This window comes from Babylonia areolata, chromosome 11 (genome assembly GCF_041734735.1).
Source record: "Babylonia areolata isolate BAREFJ2019XMU chromosome 11, ASM4173473v1, whole genome shotgun sequence".
In the NCBI taxonomy this organism is placed as follows: Eukaryota; Metazoa; Mollusca; class Gastropoda; order Neogastropoda; family Buccinidae; genus Babylonia; species Babylonia areolata.
In genome coordinates, this window is record NC_134886.1 from 25,847,584 (window position 1) to 25,852,583 (window position 5,000).

Here is a 5,000-nt window from a genome sequence, read left to right on the forward strand (position 1 = left end):
GGGGAAACTGAAACTGAAACTGAAACTGGAGCGGGTGAGTAAAGAGGGGGTTGGGAGGGGGGGGGGGGGGGGGGGGAGGGGGGGGGGGGGGGGTGGCGCGGGAAGGACGGCGTGGGGTGGGGGGGGTGATGAGAGACAAGGTCAAGGGAGTGGGGGAGGGAGGGGCAGTAGGTCGGGGGGGAGGTGGGGGTGTGTGGGGAGGGGGAGTGGGTGAAGAGAGCTTGATACCAGTCTCCTCCTAAACTGCCTATGGAGGGAACCAACCCCTTCGCAGTCTGCAGTCGATCCCAGGAATGTTCCTCATTCGTTGGTTGGTTGACTCTCCCGCCCCCTTCCCCTCCCCCCCCCTCGCCCCCCCCCCCTCCTCCCCGACCTCCCCCTCCCCTCCCGCACACCCCACGAGATTCATTAGCACTGGTTCCCATTCTGGTCATTAGAGGGAAGGAAGGAGGGTAGTACACTGATGACTGCGACCTCCTCGCTTGGCTGAGTCAGTGTGCAATCATTTGGACGGTTGGGTTGTTTTTTTTGTTTTTTTTCTGTTCACCCAACTAACTTACTTAGCATGCCTGTTTTTCATTTATTGGGCACGGTCACGTCACGTCACTGATGACACTATCATCATTATCATTATCCAAAAGAAGGGAAACAAAATTGTGATGGTCTGAAAATCTACACATTTCATCGAGAGTGGGTATTATTATCTCTAGACGATCTCCACGGGCTTTGGCTGCTAATTGGTCTGGATGTTGATTTATGACTTAAAACACCACTTTGTACCCTTCCATTCTTTGACAGTCAAGGGTTAATGAATTTGTAACAGGACCTTCGGGTTGCGGTCTTTCCACTTTTAAGTGTTGTTACACTTTGGTACTTTGTCATTTGAGTTGTTTTTGTGTTTTGTTTTTTTTCCCAGTCGTTTGTCTCCAAGGTTTGGGCAGTGTACAGGAAACCAAGTACATAATTATAATCCGTATGATAATTATTTAACTCACTCAGTACGGCCAGTCCTCTCTTCTCCTCTACACAGACCCCTCGGATGTCCAGTGGGTGTCTGAATGACACAACCTTTAGCTTCCGTCGTCAGAATTGTGGTATTCTTTGTCAATATTCACCTCTTCAGTATAAGAGCCTTCTGCTTGCAATATTTTGATGATGATAATTGGGGTGAAACGCTGTTAACGTCGTCTCTTTCGCCGTTCGTATGGAGAGAGTTAAGCATGTGACATCGGTATGGAGAGAGAAAGAGAGATAGAGAAAGAGAGAGATACAGACAGACAGACAGAGAGAATCACAGACAGATACAGAGAGAAGAGAGACAGAGAGACACAGAGAGATACCAAATCTCAGTAGGAACCTGAACAATAAACCTTGAATAATAACTCCACGTGTAGCCGAGGTGGTTCGGGGTAAGACGCAGAGATTTGTCTGTGAGGAGAAATGGGATGTGCAGTAGTGCTCTCACTCTGTCTCTCTGTCTCTCTCTCTCTCTCTCTCTCTCGTTGGTTGGTTGACTCTCCCGCCCCCTTCCCCTCCCCCCTCGCCCCCCCCCCCCTCCTCCCCGACCTCCCCCTCCCCTCCCGCACACCCCACGAGATTCATTAGCACTGGTTCCCATTCTGGTCATTAGAGGGGAGGAAGGAGGGTAGTACACTGATGATTGCGACCTCCTCGCTTGGCTGAGTCAGTGTGCAATCATTTGGACGGTTGGGTTTTTTCTTTCTGTTCACCCAACTGACTTAGCATGCATGATTTACATTTCTTGGGCATGGTCACGTCACGTCACTGATGACACTATCATCATTATCATTATCCAAAAGAAGGGAAACAAAATTGTGATGGTCTGAAAATCTACACATTTCATCTAGAGTGGGTATTATTATCTCTAGACGATCTCCACGGGCTTTGGCTGCTAATTGGTCTGGATGTTGATTTATGACTTAAAACACCACTTTGTACCTTTCCATTCTTTGACAGTCAAGGGTTAATGAATTTGTAACAGGACCTTCGGGTTGCGGTCTTTCCACTTTTAAGTGTTGTTACACTTTGGTACTTTGTCATTTGAGTTTGTTTTGCTTTTTTTCCAGTCGTTTGTCTCCAAGGTTTGGGCAGTATACAGGAAACCAAGTACATAATTATAATCCGTATGATAATTATTTGAGCATGTGACATCGGTATGGAGAGAGAAAGAGAGAGAGAGAAAGATAGACAGACACACAGACACACAGACGGACATACAGACAGAAAGAGACACAGACAGAGACAGAGAGAAGAGAGACAGAGAGACACAGAGAGATACCAAATCTCATTCGGAACCTGGACAATAAACCTTGAATAATAACACAAAAAAATTAAAGTTTATATCAACCTTTTTGGTGGTGGCTGAATCCTCTTTGTACAGTGGGACACTGCAGTGAGATGTCATCACCCTTTTCTCACACAGGCTTTCCTATTCACACTGTCCTCTTCTCATCACTTGACAACGGGCCTATGGTTCGAAACGTTGTATCCCACTAAAGAAAGAGGATTCATCTGCCACCAAAAAGGTTTTTATAAACTTGAGGGGTTTTTTGTCTTTGAAGAATCCTGCAGTCATTTTTTTGTCTTCTTGAATAATAACTCCACGTGTAGCCCCCCCCCCCCCCCACCCCCACCCCCCACCCCAACCCCCAATGCCTCACAGAGACAGGCAGACAGACAGACAGACAGACAGACAGACAGACAGAAAGTGAGAGAGACAGAGAGCAGGCAGTGTTGTTTGTCAATGTCAAACAAGAGAGACAGTGAGAGAGGGTCAGTGATTGATAGGTGTGGTGCCGAGGTGGCTCGGGGTAAGACGCAAGAGATTTGTCTGTGAGGAGAAATGGGATGTGCAGTCGTGCTCTCACTCTGTCTCTCTGTCTCTCTCTGTCTCTCTCTCTGTCTCTGTCTCTGTCTCTGTCTCTCTCTCTCTCTCTCTCTCTCGTTGGTTGGTTGACTCTCCCTCCCCCCTCGCCTCCCCTCCTCCCCGACCTCCCCCTCCCCTCCCGCACACCCCACGAGATTCATTAGCACTGGTTCCCATTCTGGTCATTAGAGGGGAGGAAGGAGGATAGTACACTGATGATTGCGACCTCCTCGCTTGGCTGAGTCATGTGACATCGGTATGGAGAGAGAAAGAGAGATAGAGAAAGAGAGAGATACAGACAGACAGACAGAGAGAATCACAGACAGATACAGAGAGAAGAGAGACAGAGAGACACAGAGAGATACCAAATCTCAGTAGGAACCTGAACAATAAACCTTGAATAATAACTCCACGTGTAGCCCCACCCCCCCACCCCCCACCCCAACCCCCATGCCTCACAGAGACAGGCAGACAGACAAACAGACAGACAGAAAGTGAGAGAGACAGAGAGCAGGCAGTGTTGTTTGTCAATGTCAAACAAGAGAGACAGTGAGAGAGGGTCAGTGATTGATAGAGAGGTGTGGTGCCGAGGTGGTTCGGGGTAAGACGCAAGAGATTTGTCTGTGAGGAGAAATGGGATGTGCAGTAGTGCTCTCTCTCTCTCTCTCTCTCTCTCTGTGTCTGTCTGTCTGTCTCTGTCTCTGTCTCTCTCTCTCTATGTGTCTCTCACTCTCTCTTTTTTTTTCTCCCCCTCTACCCTCCTCTCTCTCTCTCTCTCTCTCTCTCTCTCTCTCGTTGGTTGGTTGACTCTCCCGCCCCCTTCCCCTCCCCCCTCGCCTCCCCTTCCTCCCCGACCTCCCCCTCCCCTCCCGCACACCCCACGAGATTCATTAGCACTGGTTCCCATTCTGGTCATTAGAGGGGAGGAAGGAGGGTAGTACACTGATGACTGCGACCTCCTCGCTTGGCTGAGTCAGTGTGCAATCATTTGGACGGTTGGGTTTTTTGTTGTTTTTTTCTGTTCACCCAACTAACTGACTTAGCATGCCTGTTTTACATTTCTTGGGCATGGTGACGTCACGTCACTGATGACACTATCATCATTATCATTATCCAAAAGAAGGGAAACAAAATTGTGATGGTCTGAAAATCTACACATTTCATCTAGAGTGGGTATTATTATCTCTAGACGATCTCCACGAGCTTTGGCTGCTAATTGGTCTGGATGTTGATTTATGACTTAAAACACCACTTTGTACCTTTCCATTCTTTGACAGTCAAGGGTTAATGAATTTGTAACAGGACCTTCGGGTTGCGGTCTTTCCACTTTTAAGTGTCATTACACTTTGGTACTTTGTCATTTGAGTTTTTTGTTTGTTTTTTTCCCCAGTCGTTTGTCTCCAAGGTTTGGGCAGTGTACAGGAAACCAAGTACATAATTATAATCCGTATGATAATTATTTGAGCATGTGACATCGGTATGGAGAGAGAAAGAGAGAGAGAGAAAGATAGACAGACAGACACACAGACACACAGACGGACAGACAGAGACAGAGAGACACAGAGAGATACCAAATCTCATTCGGAACCTGGACAATAAACCTTGAATAATAACACAAGAAATTAAAGTTTATATCAACCTTTTTGGTGGTGGCTGAATCCTCTTTGTACAGTGGGACACTGTAGTGAGATGTCATCACCCTTTTCTCACATAGGCTTTCCTATTCACACTGTCCTCTTCTCATCACTTGACAACGGGCCTATGGTTCGAAACGTCGTATCCCACTAAAGAAAGAGGATTCATCTACCACCAAAAAGGTTTTTTATAAACTTGAGGTTTTTTTGTCTTTGAAGAATCCCGCAGTCATTTTTTGTCTTCTTGAATAATAACTCCACGTGTAGCCAGAGAGAGACAGACAGACAGAAAGACAGAGAGAGAAAGAGAGAGAGGGACAGAGGGAGAGAGTGAGAAAGAGAGAGCGAAAGAGAGGGAGACAGACAGACAGACAGACAGATAGACAGACTGACAGACAGACAGAGGCAAGCATTCAAGGCCTGACAAAGCTCGTCAGGGTTATGCAGCTGGTTGACCAGGCATCTGCCTAGCAGTTGCG